This window comes from Dipteris shenzhenensis, chromosome 2 (genome assembly GCF_047967505.1).
Source record: "Dipteris shenzhenensis isolate YYH24624 ecotype China chromosome 2, Dip_SZ_1.0, whole genome shotgun sequence".
Lineage (NCBI taxonomy): Eukaryota > Viridiplantae > Streptophyta > Polypodiopsida > Gleicheniales > Dipteridaceae > Dipteris > Dipteris shenzhenensis.
Genome location: NC_141597.1, coordinates 57,995,306 through 58,016,354, shown reverse-complemented (window position 1 = coordinate 58,016,354; position 21,049 = coordinate 57,995,306). Strand labels below are relative to the sequence as shown.

General features: G+C 45.5%; 1 protein-coding gene across 3 annotated transcripts in view; it reads left to right on the top strand.

Moving 5' to 3' along the window:
- LOC147905045 (phosphatidylinositol 4-phosphate 5-kinase 9-like) overlaps nt 1-21,049 on the top strand; it is a 134,028-nt gene that overhangs the window by 23,709 nt on the left and 89,270 nt on the right. The window lies entirely within an intron of this gene.

The following is a 21,049-nucleotide window of genomic DNA, read 5'->3' as shown; positions in this document are numbered from 1 at the left end:
TTGAGCGTCAGTGTTTTCAGTCCCACTTTCAGCATCCCGATACGAAATCCTTGCTTTTTGATACATTGGTGAGACCAGCTGCGATGTATGCAGCTCCTTTCTAGGCAGGAGACCTCGGCGCTGTAGATTGGAGATGAGTAGAGAGGTTACAGATCATCATGTTCTGTCGGCTCATTAGGGCCAAGGCTACAGTTCCGCACGAGATCATGCTAGCAGAGTTTGGAGCTACTTCCCTTGCATTGGATGCAGCGTTTCAGTCGGTCATGTATTTGCATAGGGTTAGGGAGTTTGGAGACTCAGCAGCAGGCAGAGCTCGGTTGCCATGGTTAGCACTTGCATCTTCTATGGAGTTGGCACGATCTGGGGCCCGATACTGCTGGTACTTCAGACTCACTAGGTGGCTCACATCTCTTGGACTAGACATGGATAGACTGCCTCCCTTCCGATACAGCATAGATGCCCCTCATCTTGAGTTGACTCGCCACGAGCTTAGCCAGGTCACGAGAGCAGACTTGCTGCAGCTTCATACGTATCGCACTTGGATTTATCCCACGCAGCTTCCGACGAAGATGGCCACATATCGTGACCACTTCCTTCGGATCTCAGAGGATGGATTTGTCATTCCATCAGGCTATACAGGTATCCACATGTCCCACTCACTGAGGATTGCCCTTGGCCAGCTTAGAGTCTCTTCACATCAGCTCGAGATAGAGGTTGGTAGGATGCGATGCATGGAGGATGGACGGCGACCAGGTCGAGAGACCAGGATCTGCCCTTGTTGCACCATGGGAGAGGTGGAGTCAGAGGAGCACTTCATTTGCAGATGCCCGCTATATTATGAGCTCAGAGGTAGATTCCACTGTCTCTTCACGGATGGCTTTGGACCTCTCTCACGAGTGATGGACTACGAGGATCAGCATTGCCTAGCTCTTTATGTTAGGGAGGCCACTATGCTTCAACGAGACTACCTCAGAGACCATCAGCGCAGACCGGAGCGTGATAGAGCCCAGCCTGATAGAGCTCAGGCACACGCTATACCAGAGGACAGAGACCAGGAGGAGCACGAGGAGGTTAGAGCTCACACAGGACACATGCCTCCACCCTGTGGATGTACATATGAGATGGTTTGTAGACGCCGCAGGATCTTGTTACATAGGGGACGTACTCGTCGCTTCATCTCCAGACGATCCAGGATGATGGCAGCTTTTCGGAGGAGACTTACTCATGGAGATCTCGCCCCACCAGCCGCTCACCTCACCTTTGCTCAGATTTGTACTCTCATAGCAGGAGGCAGAGTCGATGGATAGGATTTCCAGTATTATTTTGGTTCTCAGACTCCGTGACACCTGGACTCGTATCTTTGCATTGCCATATTGTACTCATCCCCCCATTTTGCACCCAGGGGCGGTTTCCTTGCATCTAGTTTACTTTGTTTTTAGGCTCAGATTTGACAGTATGTACTTTCACTTGCATTGTATTGCGTAGCACTTAGATGATATTCGACGATGCCTCTTCTTTGTGGCACGTTGATTTTGTGCTATCTTGTATGCAGAGTTCTTGATGTCCCATGGGCCCATTTTGGCCTTTAGTGGACAATAATACACTTTCTTTCTTTCTTTCTTTCCCTACTCCGCCTAGCCTGCCTCCTTCTTGTCTACCCCTCTCCCACTGTGTGGGCAGCTGTAGTCCAGCCATGGGCTGCTATTCTCCCACCTGTGGGCTCTCCTGCCCACCCACGGGCCTGCTCTCCCCGCCCCTAGTCTCTTCTCTCCCCCACTGCACCCCCATTGCAGCCTCTACCTGTCACCATTTGGGACTTCTTCTAAGAAAATAAAGAGAAATCTTTATTAGAATTCACTCCGGTCAAAGAATGGTGAAGTTGGTTACCTAAGAATAAGTTTTATTGTTTTTACTTTCGCCTTGCATTGGGAAAAAGAGAACTGTAGGGACACCCACAAGGGACTAGAAATAGTCCAAGAACTAGAATGCATGCATTAGACTAACCTCTAGTCGGTTAAAGTGTTGGTATTTGTTTGTGGTATTTTGTAGGACCAAGAGGAGTGCAAAAAGGCCCTAGAATTAAGGAAAAAGTGCACAAAGTGAAAGGCACCAATAATGTGGGCGCCTACTTTATGGAGGACCAATAAAATTTAATAAAAGCCTCCTAAAGCTGATTTTAGGGAAAGCTGAGCTTTCTGAGAAAAGTATGCCTAATTTAGGCTTAGGAAAAAACTAAAAGCTAGCCCCAGCTTATTAGAAAGCTCTTGCTTTCGGGTTGGATGCTAAGTCTATAAATGAAGAGCCTCAGGGTTCTAGATCACAGACAGGGATTGTACTAAGTTCATGCTCTTGTGAGAGCCAGTTGTACAAAGCCTTATTCTATTGCAATAAAGACCTTTGGGGGGGTCCAGCCCTTACTTTTAGGCCCTAGTGCCGTGTATTGCTCCTTACCCTTCTCTCCCAGCACTCTATCTTGATGACGATTTGATTCCCATAGTCCCAACATGTTTTCCAAGGATAGTACATATTTTCCAGCGCCAAGCTCATTGCTTTGGGTGAAGCGATTTGTTCTCCAAGCCATTTGTGGGCTGCCTAGTTGCTGCGATTTCTGTTCCAGCCTCCCTTCCTTGTTGTGATTTGAAGTTCCAGCCTGGATTTGTGCCTAAGGTGCCCACGAATCGCTTCCAGGAGACCCTGTGTCCATTGTGATTTGTTTTAGAGGCTATTTGTTAATTGGAATTTCATCCAAGAGGTGTTTTCTTGCTGTAGTTTGGGTATCCAGTCTCCCCAGAGCCTCTAAGTTGCTGTAAATGAGGGTTAAAGGCTGTTTATAAGGTTGGTTCCGGCTTTAGTGGTATCAGAGCGCGGTTTTGCTACTTTTCTTGGTAGCAACGGTCCAAAGACTCTACTTGGAAGAGACCTTGGTAAAGACCTCCGTTAGGAGCACGGTACACAACGAGCTTGCAGGCACATGATAGTTGCGTGGGATAATAGACGAAATATGCTGTTTTCAATTTTTGGCCCATACCCCGGACTAGTAGTTGAACCATACAACTAAGAGCCACACCCACCCATACTTTATCGTGCATCCTGTCTTCAACGGTAAGCGTTTACATCATTGAAAGGAGTAGGGGCTTTGCAGTTGATTGCTTTAGGTCCAATCAAGTTGATTAAGTGGGATCAATTTTCCATCTCCCACATCATGGTTACGGAGCAAGGGAGTTCAGCTACCAAGAGGCCCAGTTAGCCACTATATGACCCAATAAGAAGCATTCTAAGGGATCTAAAGATGACCTTAGCGAAGGATTTGTGAAAGCGAAAGCCTCGATTTCAGCATCTATTCAAGGAGATGATGACCAAGAAAGTTTCGACGTCACTGAAAGAAAAGGGAGATCAAGAGCTTTCTCTCACTTCTCCATCGAAAGACCTTTCTAAGCATTCACATACTTTAAGGAAGTGTTCTTGTAGTCCTGCATTGCACCAAAAGCGCATACTTCAGGAAAAAGAGGGAGGAGTTCGAAGCCTCACGGGAGACGAAGCCGAAAGCATGGAAGGAGATCTCCCAGTTCAAGCCCATCATTTTCTTGTTCTTCTTCTGTACCCTGAGGACGCCCTCGTCATAAGTATTGAAGAAGGAGATCGAGATCTCGAAGCAGAGACTTCAAGGAAGGTGGTAAGTCGGTCAAGATCACTACTTTTAATGGAAAGTATGGAGCCACTGAAAACGATTTGCAGTTCGTTCGTCAGCTTTCAAAATGGGGCACTGTCGCGAGAAGTCCAAGTTAAAGATTGTAAGTCTTCATTTGACAAATAGTGCCAGTGCTTGGTGGGGCGCTCTTCTAGTTGCAGAAAAGGCTCCAAAGACATGGAAAGACTTTAAGAAACAGTTTTATGAGCAATTTTTGCCCAAGAATTTCTTTGATGATGTTCATACAGCCTGGGAAAGCGTGTGCATGACAGCCTCGAGACATATAATCAAAAGTTTTGGACAGCTTATCTTCAGATCACGCCCTTCAAAAAAATTTCAAAAAAGAAGCAGCTTCGAAAGTATCGAGCCGGATTGCCTCCCAACATACAAACTCAAATAACATTGATCCAAAGAAGATGAAGCTCCGAGATTTGGTGCATTCAGCTTTCATGGTTCAACTGTGAAGGGAAGACCTCCTTCAAACTATGGCAGAAAAAGGGAAGGGTGTGGATACTAGATCCAAAGAAGATGAAGCTCCGAGATTTGGTGCATTCAGCTTTCATGGTTCAACTGTTAAGGGAAGACCTCCTTCAAACTATGGTAGAAAAAGGGAAGGGTGTGGATACTAGCAAGAGGGCTGTGGCACCAACCCAAGGTTCAAAGAGATTTCAGCCTGAGAAGCCGAGGTGCCCATGCAAGCTCTTCAAAGGAAAGTCAAATTTTACTCCAGAACAGATTAAGGCCTTCCAAAAGGAGGGTAAGTGTTTCCATTGTTAAAAGGAAGGGCACATGGCTGCCCAGTGCCCCGAAAGGCCTGCGGGTCCAAGGGAGCAGAAAACTCCAAGAGAACTGCCAAAGCCTGTGGCGGGAGGAGTCGCCGATATGTTGAGCAGAACCACAGAACCAGGAAACCGAGAGCTTTGCCTCACATGGGGTAAAGTAAGAGATCAAAATGCTTTAATTCTTTTTGATCCAGGAGCTACCGATAATTTCATCTCAAAAGATCTAGCTTTGAGGCTAGGAATTAAGATGAAAGAATTGGGATTATCTTTGGATGCAGAACATGTTTTTAAAGGGGATCCTATCAAAGTCACACCTTTGATTGGAAAGCTCATAATTCATGTACAAGACTATGTGGATCACGAAGAGTTTTATGTTTCACCTCTCAAGTAATATGATGCTATTTTGGGTATGCCGTGGTTCCATAGAAAGGAGGTAGTTGTTGATTCTAAAGCAAGAACTCTTAGTTTTGTGCATCGGAATAAGCAACACAAGATTTTGGCCAAGGGAAAAGGCAAGGCCATTCCAGTTGTATCAAATATTTCCATTGCTAAATCAATAAAATTTGCAATTTCTGCGTATATGGTCTTTGTTGAGAAAGAGGGTGAACCCCAAGTGGAAATAAGTCCTTTAGAAAAAGAAAAATTTCAGTTCCTAGAATCTTTCCAAGATTGTTTTTTAGACTCTCTACTAGGAGAGCTTCCTCCAGAACGGCGTGAAGATCATGTTGTAGAGCTCCTTCGAGGAAGTAAGCCCCCGAATCGGCCGCCTTATCGTGCGAGTGCAGCCCAGACCGAAGAAATTATGGCACAGGTACAAGATTTGCTCTCCAAAGGACTTATCAGGCGGAGTTCCTCACCCTTTTGTTCACCAATGCTCTTATTCAAAAGAAGGATGACTCTTATCGTATGTGTTTGGATTATAGAGATCTTAATAAAATGATAGTTAAAAATAGGTTTCCAATCCCTCACATAGATGATATTTTGGACAGACTGAAAGGGGCCACAATTTTTAGCTGTATCGATTCAAAAAGCGGATATCATCAGATAAGGATCCATCCACAAGATGTCCATAAGATAAGTTTTGGGACCACTTTTGGACTTAAAGAGTTTTTGGTGATGCCTTTTGGGCTTAATGCACTAGGCACTTTCAATTGTACGATGGACAGAATTTTCAGATCTTATAGGCACTTTACAGGTACTTTCTTTGATGATCTTTTGGTTTTTTTTAAGACAGAAGAAGAGCACAAAGAGCAATTGGCTATGGTGTTTCAAGAACTCAGAAATCATAAGCTTTTTATTAATGCCAAAAAGAGCGAATTCTTTCTTGATGAGATTCATTATCTTGGACACATTATTTCCAAGGAAGGGATTCAGATGGATCCAGCCAAGATAAAAGCTATACAGGAATGGCTAGAGCTCACCTCAGTACATGAAGTGCACAGCTTTCTTGCGCTTTGTTCTTATTACCGACGCTTCATCAGACACTTTGCTGATATCGCCAGCCCCCTTACATGACTTGACCAAGAAAAATGGAGTTTTCAGGTGGGGAGAAAGACAAAGGACAGCTTTTAATGCTCTCAAAGAAAAGCTAACGATCGAGCCTATTCTTGTTGTTCCAGATTTACAAAAACAGTTTGATGTGGACTGCGATGCATGTGGAGAGTATGTGGGAGCTGCCCTCCATCAAGAAGGTCGGGTTATAGCTTACGAAAGCAGGAGGCTGCGTGGTGCCGAGATGTATTTGGGTGTTTATGAGAAAGAGACGCTAGTAGTTATTCATGCTTTAACTATTTGGAAGCATTATTTGACTTTATAGTCAAGACCAACCACTAGAGCCTCAAGTATTTCTTGACTCAGACCAAGATCTCTGAAAAGTAGATGAAGTGGGCAAATTTTCTGTCCATGTTTCATTTTCACATTGTCTATACTTCATGAGCTCGGAACAGAGTTGCGGATTCTTTGTCTAGAAGGCCTAAGGTGAATAATGTCACCATTGCATATTACCGGGATTGCAGGCCACGAAAGAGCTTCATTTACAGGATCTATATTTCGGAGATACCATGAGGAACATTCAGCAGGGAGTATCATGCCGCCAGTATACAGTGAAAGACGGACTTCTCACGAAAGATGATCATCTTTGTGTGACTCAAGACATGTGAGCCAAAGTTTTGGAAGAATGTCATGCTCCTCCTTTTTTGGGGGATCGAGGGTATTTTGTCTACTACATAGGCCATTGAGAGATATTTCTTTTGGCTAGGGATGCGGAGAGACATTCACAAGTTTGAAACTGAATGTCTTACGTGCCAAAAGGTAAAGTATGACATGCACAAGACCCCAGAACTTCTCATGCCGCTGCCAACACCGCAAGGACCATGGGAAAGTATTGCGATGGATTTCATCTTTGATCTTCCTAGATCTAGATACGGGAATGATGGGATATGGACCATCATTGACAGGTTCAGCAAGCAGCCCCATTTCATTCCAGTAAGAAAAACTATTAAGGCAGACCATATGGCCAGATTGTTTTTGCCACAGATCTTCAAGCACCATGGGATGCCTAAGTCGATTGTTAGTGATCGAGACACCAGGATGACTAGTTTATTCTGGAGAGCATTATTTGATAACATGGGGACGAAGTTGGACTTTTCATCTTCTTTTCATCCTCAGTCAGACGGGCAAGGTGAGAATGCCACTTCCACAGTATTGGATCTTCTCAAGTGTTATGCATCCGAGTAGAAGGTCGAATGGGAAAAGTATCTTTCTCTTGTGGAATTTACATACAATAACACTATTCATAGCTCCACAGGAAAAGCCCCATTCGAAGTTATTTATGGAAAGGTGATTCTGCCACCTATCCTTAGAACAAAGGACGAGATATTTGCAGCCAACCAGTATGCCCGAGACCTAGATACAACTTTCACTCAAGTTTGGACAGCAATTGAAAGATCTCAACAAAAGCAAAAGAAGGCTGGAGACAAGCACTCGAGGAAGGTGAATTTTCAAGCAGACTGGGTGTTACTAAAGTTTGAAAAAGCACAGTTGAGAAAGATGAAAGGAAAAGAGAAATTATACCCAAAGTTGTCTCCTAGGTATTATGGACCATTCAAAGTTAGTGAGCCCATAAATGAAGTTGCTTTTCGACTAGAGCTGCCTGAGACTTGGAAGATTCACAATGCTTTTTATGTGAGTCTTCTAAAGAAGTATCAAGGACCAGAACCCACAAAACCAATTCAAGAAGAGCAACCTGAGATGAAAGAGATGGAGGAGATCCTCCAACCAGAACAAATTGTGTATCATACAGAGAAGAAAGGACCCAAAGGCAAGGTTATCCAAAGATACCTTGTCAATTTTAAGAATTATTCGGCACTTGATGCCAAGTGGGTAGATGAAGAATTCTTCTCAGAGTATCCTCAAGCTCTACAATTATATCAAGATGCTTTTCAGTTGAGGACAATTGTTTTTTAGAACCCGAGGGGATGTCACCATTTGGGACTTCTCCTAAGAAAATAAAGAGTAATCTTTATTAGAATTGACTCCGGTCAAAGAATGGTGAAGTTGGTTAACCAAGAATAAGTTTTATTGTTTTTACTTTTGCCTTGCATTGGTAAAAAGAGAATTGTGGGGACACCCACAAGGGCCTAGAAATAGTCCAAGAACTAGAATGCATGCATTAGACTAACATCTAATGGGTTAAAGTGTTAGTATTTGTTTGTGGTATTATGTAGGACCAAGAGGAGTGCAGAAAGGCCCTAGAATTAAGGGAAAAGTGCACAAAGAAAAAAGCACCAATAATGTGGGTGCCTACTTGTTGGATGACCCACAAGTCAAAATCAGCAAGAAAATCCAGCGCACTTTTTAATAAAAGCCTCCTAAAGCTGATTTTAGGGAAAGCTGAGCTTTCTGAGAAAAGTATGCCTAATTTAGGCTTAGGAAAAGCTAAAAGCTAGCCCCAACTTATAAGAAAGCTCTTGCTTTTGGGTTGGAGGCTAAGTCTATAAAAGAAGAGCCTCAGGGCTCTAGATCACAGACAAAGATTGTACTCAGTTCATGCTCTTGTGAGAGCCAGTTGTACAAAGCCTTATTCTATTGCAATAAAGAACTTCGGGGGGGTCCAGCCATTATTTTTAGGCCCTAGTGCCATGTATTGCTCCTTAACCTTCTCTCCCAGCACTCTATCTTGATTACGATTTGATTCCCACAGTCCCAGCACGTTTTCCAAGGAGAGTACATATTTTCCAGCGTCAGGCTCCTTGCTTTGGGTGAAGCGATTTGTTCTCTAGGCCATCCGTGGGCTGCCTAGTTGCTGCGATTTCTGTTCCAGCCTCCTTTCCCTTTTGCGATTTGAAGTTCCAGCCTAAAGTGCCCACAAATCGCTTCCAAGAGACCCTCTGTCAATTGTGATTTGTTTTAGAGGCTATTTGTGAATTGCAATTTCATCCAGGAGGTGTTTTCTTGCTGTAGTTTTGGGTATCCAGTCTCCCCAGAGCCTCTGAGTTGGTTGGAAAAAGCTAGTAACACAATAGGGTTTGGTTCTGGTTTCACTACCTTCCCCGCTACAGCCTCTGCCCCGTGATGCAGCCTGTGCTCCTCCCTCCCCTGGCTGCCTCCTCTCGCAGCCAGCTCCTCCCCTCCTCCTCAGCTGTTCACTGCAGCAGCTGGCCCAGCCCCACCCCCTATTTCCACCTTCTCCATCTTTTCTCCTCCCCTCCTCCACCTCTCCTCCTCTTCCACCTTCTCCTTCTCTTCTCCCCTCCTCCACCTCTCCTCTCCTCCTCCTCTCCACCTCCTCTCGTCTCCTCCTCGTCTCCTCCTCCTCCTCCAAAAAGTAGGAACCTTTCCTCTCATTTTAGTCTTCCCATGCAGCAAGGATCTCTCAGACGAAGCTTCCAAGTGTTTGAATCAGCCTTTCCTTCCTTGATTGGCCGATCATCATTCCCACTGGCCACGAGAACAGTTACCTTCTCACAAGACGAGTTGCAATAGCTCAAGAAAGACGTAGAGCTCGAGAGAGCTCTACCACGCTGATTGTGAGTCTTTTGCTCAGAAAGGGATTTTTGCAATTGGGCCACAAAAAGATATTTTTGGCTCCCTTCACTTTGGGCTTTGACCCAGTTGAAGCGGATAAGCTTGGCACATCCCTCTTCATCAGATTCCCCGGGCTTCCTCAGGTTTATCATCGGCTCCTTGGCCTCATGGGTGAGCATTTCAAGGTGGTCAGTGAGATCCCCCCATCCTTGGATTGTCTTCGACTGTAGCAAAGGCAATAAAATTAGATGGGGTACCTAGAGTTAGGGCCATTGTCAACGACCCTAACATATTATATTATGCTTCAGTGCCCGGATGGTTCCTTTCTTTGACAAAGAGTCAAAATTGCGGGCAGACAGGATCAACGCAGGATCTGTAGGACCTATGGACACTTTGTTAGAAGCTTCCCTAGGGTGTTAGTACAAATTCTCAATAGAGTGCTCCTTCGGCATCGACCTCACGCTCTACACGACCAGCACCTCCGCCACCTGTGATCCTTCGATGGGCTCTGCGCGACCACCACCATTGCTAGATTAGAAGACCTTTGTTCTGAAGACCACTCCTTTGCAGACGACAGACATTCTCGTCCTGGTGGGTGGCCCCATTGATGAGCCTTCTTCTACAGCTCACGTTGGGACCTCCCTTGCTACTACTCCAGTGACTAGCACTTAAGAGGTTGCCCAATCTTCAGTCCCTCAGGTGGTACGTGAGGCTTCCTCTTGCTCACCTCAGGTTCCTGCTCCAGTTGTTGCCCCAATTGCAGCTTCAGATGCAGCTCTGTTTGCAGCCCCTCACCTACCCTTATTGTAGATCTTCGAGATCAAGGCTCTCATGAGCATGCTTTTCCCCTCATCCGCTTCTTCCCTTCTAGATAAAGGGAAGGGCGTGGCACCTACTTTCTCTCCAGTCTCGATTGCAGGCATTATATACCCCATCATCAGGCCTGAACTTCAAGAATTTCTTTTCGGCCTTGGCGGATCTTGCAGATATTCCGGATGAGGACTTTGTCTCCTCCATCTTTGGTGACGCAGTGGTTGGCATCCATTTTGATCTCAGGGTCTCTCCTTTTTCAGGTGGAAGGGGTTTTTCACTCGTGGATTTTCCTCCACTGTCTTCTCTCCCTCGCTCTTCGAGGAGCAGGTCTTCGCTCATTGAAGGGATTATTTCTCTCGTCGATGAGGATTGTTAGTTGGAACATACAGTTGTCACAGGGGGCTCTGTTGATATTCTTTTCCTTCAAGAACAGAAGCTGCATGTCAAAGATTGTTCCAAGACAGGTAAATTGATCTGAGGTCACACATTTTGGTCACCTGCCCTTGGTATTAGGGGAGGGACATGCATTACAGTTTCAGATTCTGTTCTTCATCTAGTGGTTGGTCATGGTATTATTACACCCCTAACAACCGAGGGGACGGTGTCCTTTGGAAGGAGCTTCTTTCTTGGACTCCCATTGCGGTTCTTGGGTTATAGGGGGTGGCTTCAACATGCAAGAGTTGGTAGAGAAGGAGGTATTCATTCCTCGGAGAGAGCGACTTGGGATGCCTTCTTGTTTCATTTTATGGCATAGATGTTTAGTTGGATGATGCTTTTCACACTCTGTCAGGGTCTCTCCAGTTTTCATGGTCGAACATGAGACCTTAGATGCCCATTCATGCACATATTGATAGATTCTATGTTGCCGATTGGGCTCTCCAACATGGGAGCAAACTGATGTGAAGAAGAGATACTCATACCGACCTAACATCCAAGATATCTGATCGGAACCCCCCTTTGAATCCAAGTAAAACCAAAATCAGCCCCCAAATCAGAAGTGGCTTCATTACTGATCCAAAAACCATTGGATTTGTTCCAATTAATGTGAGTACCAGCTGCAATACAAAACAAATCCAAGGTTTCCCTGAAAGGACAAGCGTTTGAGGAGAGGTATTAAAAAAAACAGGAGTATCATATTTGCCAACTCATAATCTATGAGTTCCTCATTAGGCCTTAGGGGAAGCTTCCTCCCAAATATACCAGCTTACTATCTGAGAAAAATGCTCATAGGTTCAGCCACCAAGAGAAAGAGAAACGGGACGAGAGGGCACCCCTGACGGACTGATCTGGAAATCTGAAATCTCTCTCCCCTCAATCCTTTGATAAGTACCTGGCTATGGGCTGATTTATACAGGGAGGAAATACTTCTAATCCTAGCATCAGAAAAATCCAAAGTGGTGAACGGTGCCATCTAAGAAATCCCAATCCACTTGTAGCTCTCGGAATCCTATACAGGTCACGACATAGTCTTTTATACAGAGACACATCAGAGTCCAGAGCGCCCACTTCCACTAGTCAGCGAATATACATGGGAGTCTGCCTACAAAGATGAGACGAGGGATACAGAGGGAGTTTGAGGTTCAGGTGGAGTTGCAGTCCTTTTCGAATCCATACTTTTGGGGACCATTTTAGTAGAGCAGAGAGATGCACATTTCAGGTTTCTTTGGATCCGTATTCGACACATGCACAGCTAGGATCTGTTTGTTGCAATTTGCTACTTCCCCCCTAAGACCTCCCACTTTGCCAAAGATATCCGAGGTGAGGATGAGACATCCCCATTTGCTGCTCTTTATTAGTCCATTGTTGACTTCTCTAGCCGCGGAGAAGTCCTCCTAGTGGGGGACTTCAACGCGAGGACAAGCGCCCGTCAGGTACCACTCCTTGACTTCAGGAATGATTCCACTCTACTGCCAAACATTGACCTTGAGGAGGCAGGTATGCTACGGATTTCGGCTGACAGACGAGGTATATTCACATCTAATGGGCAGGGCCTATTAGACCTCAGCAGGATACATGATCTCATTATCTATAATGGTCTTGACAAATGGCCCGCTTCAGATGGTTTCACGTGCTTTCCACATCAGGGAGGCTCCAGCATTGTTGATTACATCATGGGATCCCCTGCCTTCACATCTCGTATCACGGACTTCACTTTAGCACCTCTCCCTCTAGGGGCTGATCATATCTATCTTTTCTTTAGCATCTCCACCCCCCTTCGCATAGCACCTTCCACCCCATTGAGTTCTTACTCCACCTACCACGATATACGCTTTGACCGGGATCACTCATCTACTTACTCTGGCCGTTTGTACATACTTCTCGCTTATATTGACTTCATACCCCTTTTAGAGGATCGTGCTGCCCTGGTCACCCGCTCACTACACGAGGCTGCTCTTCACGCTTTCCCCTACACCACTTGCTCCACCCGCCCACCACCCCTTGGGACCGTACTTTGACGAGCTGGTATGATGATGAGTGTAAGGCTTTACACCGTCAGCTCAGATTTGAAACCAAAAACAGTCTTTTGAGCGTACCAGATATGCTACGCGAGTACCGTAGATTGGTACCGGGGAAGAAACTAGACTTCGTTCGTCGGAACGAGGAGGATCTACTGAACATTTTGTTTAGTAACAACTCTAAGGACTTCTGGTGGAGATTTCTAGAAGGACGGTCCCCCTCACTCCTCACCGACACTCAGACCTGGTTTGATTATGCACGCACACTTTATGACATCCCAAATCAGCCAGTCCCAAACCTCTCACACATGCCCCGCCCCACATCCTGCACCCTCTTCACTAGAGGAGGGGTAAAGGATGCCGTAATGAAACTTCATAATGGCCGAGCGAAGGATCAGGAGGGGCTATGCACTGAGTTCATTGCATATGGGATTAACCTCCTTGCCCCCATCTTAGCAAAGCTCTTTAATGAAGCTGTTTGTTTGCAGTTTCCACGAACCTGGACCATTAACATTATCTCACCCATCCACAAGGCAAGGGATCCTATGAGCTCGGAGAACTACAGGACCATTATGATTGGACATGTCATGTCCAAGGTTTATGCATGAGTACTTGATACCGAGGTTAGCAGATTTGCAGAGTGTCGAGGACATAGAGCAGCAGGACAGGTCGGATCTCGGCGTGATCATGGAACCTTGTTATTGTTGCTTTGTGGATTTCTGCAAGGCATTTGACACGGTTCCGCAAGCCCGACTCATACAGCGCCTACATGACTTGGGTTATGACCAAGAGATCATTTGGGCTGTCATGGCACTTTACGAGAGAGTTTCAGGCACCGGGTAGGATTTGGGTGGACAGACGTGATCATGAGCACTATCGGGGTCAAACAAGGGTGTCCTTTATCGCTTACCTTGTTTGGCCTCTACATTGACGAGCTTGAGACACTGATGCAGACATAGGGGGGGTAGATTGCTCTCTTGCGGGCATGCTGATCCGGATATTGCTCTACGGAGATGACGTGGCTCTCTTGTCTTCCTCAGCAGAGGGGCTCCAGAGACACCTTGATGCACTACAGTCCTTTTGTGAGTCTCGCGATTTGAAGGTCAACCTGGGTTAAACCAAGGTGATGATCTTCAATACATCTCGAGCCATCATGCGCTAGGAGCAGTTCACATTTGGTGGGTCACCTATTGAGATGGTTTCATCATACATTTATCTTTTGGTTATCTTTTCTAGACCCATCTTCACTATGAGACCCGCGGTGCAGGCACGCTTGAGCAGAGGGTATGCTTCATTGGCCAGACTAGAGAGGCAGTGCTTCCGCTCGCACTTTCAAGATCCACGTACCAAGGGGTTGCTTTTTGACTCCTTGGTTCGCCCAACGGGGATGTACGGTAGCCCATGATTTGGGCCAGACTTGTCGGACAAAGAGTGGGCCCGTGTGGAGTGGCTAGAGGTTCTCATGTTATCACAGATGATTCGTGGTGGTAAGCCATCCGCTCCTCACTAGATCATTCAGGCTGAGTTTGGGTCACCCCCTTTACAGCTAGATGCTGCATTTCAGGTCATCGCGTATTTGTATCGAGTCAGGAAATATGGGGATTACACCTCTGGGCATAGCAGGCTACCATGGATAGCTCTGTCCTCTTCTATGGCACTTGCAGTAGGAGGGGATCAGAGGTGCTGGTATACACGCACAGAGAGATGGTTTGAGCGACTGGGGCTTCACATGGATAGACTACCTCCCTTCCAGTGTACAGCATGGATGCTCCGTTTTCTCCCCTCCTATCACACGAGGTCAACTAGGTTACCTGTAAGGATCTATTATAGCTACACACATTTTGGAGCTGGTGGGGACCGAGTGAACTCCTAGTGAAGCTTAGCTTCTACAGAGATCACTTCTTACATATCACAGAGGAGGGTTTCGCTGACCCACCAGGATACACGCAGATTCACCAACCCCACTCGCTGAGGATCTCTCTTGGGCAGCTCCGGTGTGACACAGAGGCGCATATGCACTGTGTGACATGCAGGAGGTTGAGACAGAGGAGCATTTCATCTTCAGGTGTCCTGTTTACTATGAGATCCGAGGGCGTTTCTACTACCTCTTCAGAGATAGCTATGGGATTTTGGCCCGTTTTCTCTCCTACTCAAACCAGCGGTGTTTGGCAGGTTTCAATCATGAGGTACTTAGACCCCGCAGGAGGATACTCTGAACACGGAGACAGGAGCAGACTTCTTCCTCGGCTGATTTCTCTCAGAGCTCTATCACGGAGTTCTTTCAACCAGATCACATGGACCCCCACGAGATGAGGCCTCAACATGACCGTGACCCGGAGCCTGTGACCTGACAGCTCAAACAAAGGGTTGACACAGATCACACTTGGGAACATCCCCTCCTTGTTTAGAGTCGGAGCCCGACCGACGGGGGTCAAAGTAGCCTTGGTTAGACGCAGAGCTACGACCAAGAGATGTGCCAGGACTGCACCTTTGAGTGGCTGACAGCACTCAATTGCCGACTTCATGCCTCCATCGCCTCATCCACCCTGATGTCGTGTTGCTGATGATGATGATGCTGAGATTGATATATAGTCGCTCATTGACATGACTATGTTGTACTTAGGACTTAGTATTGCATTTTTTGTATTTTGCATTGGTGTGAATGCTCGTTTAGTAGCTCCACTACCACAGCTTGTTGTATCAGGTTTTTCAGAGTCTCATAGACCCATCGGTCTTCCGAAGACTTTAAAAAATTTTCTTTCTTTCTTTCTCCCCCATCATCCCCCCCTCCTCTCTCTCTCTCTCTCTCTCCCCCCTTTCCACCTCTCTCCTCCCATCCGTACGTAACTCACCGTACCTCTCTCTCCCTCCCTCCCGTCCGTACAGCCCGCCGTTCCGTACCTTTCTGTACAGCCTGTCAACAGCAGCTTGTAACTAGTCCATACTTCTCCGTATCTCTGTCTGTATCTGTCCGTACAGCCCATCAACAGTAGCTTGTCAGCAGCCCTCCACCCATCAGCCCTTGCCTCAGTCAACAATTACCTCGGCTAGCAGCCCAAACACACTAACCCTAGCCCCAAGTTGGGCTAAACCCCCAACCCAACTCGGGGATTAGGTTAAGCTAGGGGGCTCAACAGATAGCTAATTATGGATTGACCTATCCTCTCCTCCAAGTCCTCCTTAACTCCTTCAACCTCCATCAGGTGTCGGTACTCTAAAGTTGCAGCCATGACACCCTTTGCATATGCACGGAATTACCAAGAAGAAGGCTCAAAATGACCCATCCTTGGGCAACAAGATGAGATTTTTTATCTGCAGCAAGCAGTAAGAGAGCTACGATTTGAACTGGCAAAAGTAAAGGCTTGACTTCACATTCTGGAAGGGCCTGGTAAGGAGGCAGTAATTGATGAGGCTGTACAATCTTGTAAGGCTTCCCGCCCTACCTCATAGCTAGTCTCTACAGTCAAAGATCTTGTTCACATTGAAGTACAAACTGTTAAGAAGGAAATGTCTGTGGAAGTGGACATAGACACTTATTTCTTTACACACACACACACATGTATACTTTCCCAATGATGAATTGTTCTTTTATGTACACCCCGTGAAATCTTCCCAAGTTACACTCTTTTTTAAACCACCCCACACACCAAGCACACTAATCCTCCCATACCTCCACTAATCCCTTCTCGACCCATGCTCTCATTCGCTCCTTACTCCACTTGTGACTTGCATGTTTTTTAAATTATCTAAGAATCCATATGGTTTTCTATATTCCTAGGTAAAGCGATGGGGGACTCCCAGAAGATTGGTACAAAGAGGAGGACACATATAGTGAAATATTGACAAAGATCAGAGCAAGCTTGCCCAACATTGAATGGGTAGATGATGATGAGCAGATGATGACGACTCTAGGCCAGCTTCTATTATGCACTATAAAGGTTATGCAATCCTTACACTGAAGTCAAAAGATATACGGATCAAACTTCTTCGACAATCTTACAAGTTAAAGGGTACCACAGTATGGATAGCAGAGGAGCTTACACAAGCTCAACTCAAGAATAAGGCAACTGAATTAGCTAAAGTTAGGGCTGCCAGAAAGGATGGAAAATGGGCAGTTTACCGTGAAGGCGTAGCCCTAATCAGAGAGTTTAAATCAAAACCAAAAGTCTCTCAGTCTTAAACTAATGTATGGCTGTTTACTCTTTCAGACTATTATGTAGGTACTCTAAATAATAATGGGGGTTGCGTTTGCACTCCTTGGGAGCTGCCATGTGCCCTCCCTAAAGTAGATGTACTAGAGGGTTTCTTGCTTTCCCATAGACCTTTTTGGTCTCTACTGGACGTTAATAGACTTTCTTTCTTTCTTTCTCTCTGTCATAAGCTTTCTCAAAATCTAGAGGTAGAATGGCTAATTTATGTATGCTTTGCGTAGCCCAATCCGAAGCCTCCCAAAAAGGGAAGATATGATAAAAAATGCTCCTTCCATGCACAAAATCTGTCTGTGTGTCATGGATGAGGTCCGGAAGATAGGGCTGCAATCGCAAGCTGATTGCCTTTGCAAGAATTTTGTACAAGGTGCCTAAAAGTGTAATGGGTCTCCATTGTGACACCAAGTTTCTGCAGCCCCCTTTTGGAATGAGATGAATGAGACCTCCTGAAAGTGATCCCGGCATAATACCAGAGTCCCAAACCTCCCGCAAGGCTGAGGTAATATGATCCCCAATCTCATCCCAATGGACAATGAAGAATATTGGGGACAGCCCATCTGAACCCGGGCACTTGCCCTTATGAAGAGCAAGTAAAGCAGTCTTAAGTGCCATAATGGTGAAAGGAGCATCCACCGAGATCCTCATATCCTCTTTCACCAATAGTGAAATCTGCCATATATGTACTTGCCCTTATGAAGAGCAAGAAAAGCAGTCTTAAGTTTCAAAATGGTGAAAGGCGCATCTAGCGAGACGCTCATATCCTCCTTCACAAATAGTGGAATGTGCTGCCATATCTACAACCTGGCCTCATCTCTAACCAGCGTGTCGAGATCTGCTGCAGAAAGTGAGGCATAAAAATCACTGTCCATATGCATGATGGCATCTGGATCAGACTGCAAAACTTTGTCTGAGTCAACAAGCTGAGTGACACACTCGCTGCTATGTCTCAAGCTATGAGTTACGAAAAAGTGCTTGTTGACTCTACCATCTATCTGAGTCCAAAAGGACTCTCGTGCATGAAAGGCATATTGCGATCTAGCAATGCATGCTGAAGAGTCCTTGCTGCAGCAAAGCGCTTTTGTATCCAAGAATCTATAGGCCGATTCTGCTCTTCCCTCTAAAGGGCTGCCAACTATCGATGACGAAGGCCAAGTTCCTGTGTCTGAGTATCTCTTACTTTCTGGAATTAGTGACGGAATGATAGGATTCACTAATGTCAGATAGGGCTGCTGCCACAAGAGAAGGTGATGACAATGTACCCTGCAAATGAGAAACCCATATCTGTAAGGCCGCCTCGATGAGATCCTCCTCTGCATACAAGGCATCTGGAATCTGAAGATTGGCAGAGAGACCTCTCCTAAGGGACGAAGGAAACTCCTCTTTTGGAGTTTCGCCAAATTAGACTTGGCTTTCAGGGTGGTGGTTGTTAGCTAGGGCTTGCTGACCACAGCATGGTATGTTTGCTCTTGTTGGTGCAGCTCAAAGGATTGTATCAATCAGCTCAAGAGGCCTATAAGGAATTTCTTGTGGAATGGGCTAGTTGGCACTACAGATACTATGGCCTGGGTGGCTTGGGAGACATTGATCCTTCCCACAAAAAGAGGTCTCAATACCATAGATCCGTACTTGCAGTGCAGAGCATTACTTTGCAAGTTTATGGTAAGGGGACTTTTGGCTGGGAAGGAGCCTTGGAAGGATTTCTTTATTTAAAGCATACAAGCATGTACTCCCTCTTCAGGTGAGACTGGATGGGTAGCACTAAATGGATTTTCACTGCAGCTCCCCTCAGAGCTCCTTCCTCTCCTCTTATGGCAACCATTCTGAAAGCTTGGAGAAGCTTTAGAAGTACTCTTCAGAGAATTCCCCCAGTCTCCTTGCAAGAGATTGACAGGCAACCAGTCATGTGGAATGACAGCATAATCGATGAGCCAGGCAGGCCACTAGGACAGTCACATTATATGCAGTGGTTGAGATGGGAGAGAGGCCCTGCCTCCTTCGTAGGATCTTGGAAAGCTTTCAGAAAGCTTCCAGAGGATCGAAAATTGCAATTAGTGAGTCATCTCGGAGGAAGTGCAAGACAGATTTGGCAGATTGATGCAGCCATTCCAGTGGATTAGATCGAGACGGTATGCCTATCTCTTGTACCACATGGATGGGAGCTTTTTCAGGATTGGACATTCCTCTTCAGGTTATTGCTTTTCCCTGACCACACGAGGATGCCTTGGTTTTTGATATCCAAATGGGAGGTAGTCTGCCTAGATCTTCAAATGATGTTCTTTTGGGGATTGCTTTTCAGCCTGTTAGGGTCATTGGATTTGTGGAGCATGGTGCATATTCTCAGTGGTATTTAGACCTTAACCCACTTCTCTTGGCCTTGGGTTCATGGAGATTGTGGCTCTATGGTCGGGCACCAATTGAGTATCTACAGTGGGACCCAGGAGAGTGGGAATGGATTGCGACGGACATCGAGAGAAGAGTCTCCCCTTCTTTTGCTATACGGTCAGTAATGCTAGGAGGTTTCAGATCAGCTGCAAAGGTTGGAGACCATCCAGAATTCTTCATTGGGAGAATATTAAGATTTTTGCTGATTTGCAAAAAGTTTTCTGAAGGACACTTTGGAAATCCCACAGGGATAGAAAGAACACTCTCTTGTTTTGGCTTTCTATTCATGGTGGGATTGCAATTAATTTGTGGAGATCTAGGTTTGGGGCGGACTCCACGTGTCCTCATTGCCACTTTGAGGTGGAATCAGTTCAACATTGCTCATGGGACTACAAACAAGCAAAGATCACTTGGAAGGGGATCGCTGGGATTTTAGTACCTTTTCCAAGCACCCCTTTTTCATGACTTGGGGTTCAGTTGCTTGGCTTTCTCTTTCAAGCCTGTAGATCTCTTATGAGAGGCATGACTCCTCCTTGGCTTTCTTGATTTGACAACATTTAGTATTGTCATGCTCTCTAGATGATGTACCAGCCCTGCCTTTTAGAACAATACATGCCTCGGTGCCTTTTAGAACAATACATGCCTTTTAGAACAATACATGCCTCGGTGCCTTTTAGAACAATACACACTTTGATGGCCACTTGGATGAGCATACTGGCATAAAGGGATGCCGGTATTTGGACTGACACTATACACACTTTGATGGCCACTTGGATGAGCATACAGATATCTTCCAGGTCCGCCTCCGCGAGGAGAACTGTGTTCCTTGGGGAATGGAGAGACTCCCCATTCTTTTCGGAGTTTGCTACAGGATTGCGGCAGTGGCATTTTCAGCCACAGTATTGGATTTTTCCTACCTCATTCTGAGTAGTGTTTATTTTTTGGCATCTTATTTCATGCTATGCATGTGGTATTTCTGCTTTGAGCTTGCTCTGCGGGGTTTATTCATAATTAATAGAAGTCCTTTTCATGATTTTTTTTTTGGGGATGATTTTTAAGCTTAGAGTACATGGCTTGACAACATTGAACAAAGACCTACTTGAGTATCACAAGTCTTCTTTTAAGCTTGATGTGTACTTCACATTAAGAATCCTCAAGTCTTTTAAACCTTAATCTAGCTTGATGTGTATCTTTGAGGTCCAAGGTGCTGTCTTTGAGGTTTTGTCATGCCATTCTTTGTCCTCTTTCAAAATTCTTCTTCTTATTGGCACAAGCCTTTTTGGGCTCATGTAGTCATAGTTGTCAGACATTTGGATCCTGGCGGTTTGAAACATGTTCCAAATCTTTGCAATTGTTAAAAAAAACCCCACACGTGTTTGGAATTTCTAGTTTCTTTTGCGTACCTTGTCCTACAGATTTGGAAAAAAAGATGAATACTACTCTGCAGACATCAGAAAATGCATGAAATTTTACAAAAACATGCCATATATGCAGCATGCTTGATGAGTGAGCATTTCCCAAGACATTAAAACTCAGACCAACTTGAAATTCAATTGGTATTTAGCATTAAGCAAGCAGCAGTCATGATTCACTGTTTAATATGATTAGATCATATGAAAGATGTAAACAAGAACACTTGCCCTTGAGCAATCCACATTTATAGGTGTTTAGAGCAAGAAAAGCTTTTGAATAGTT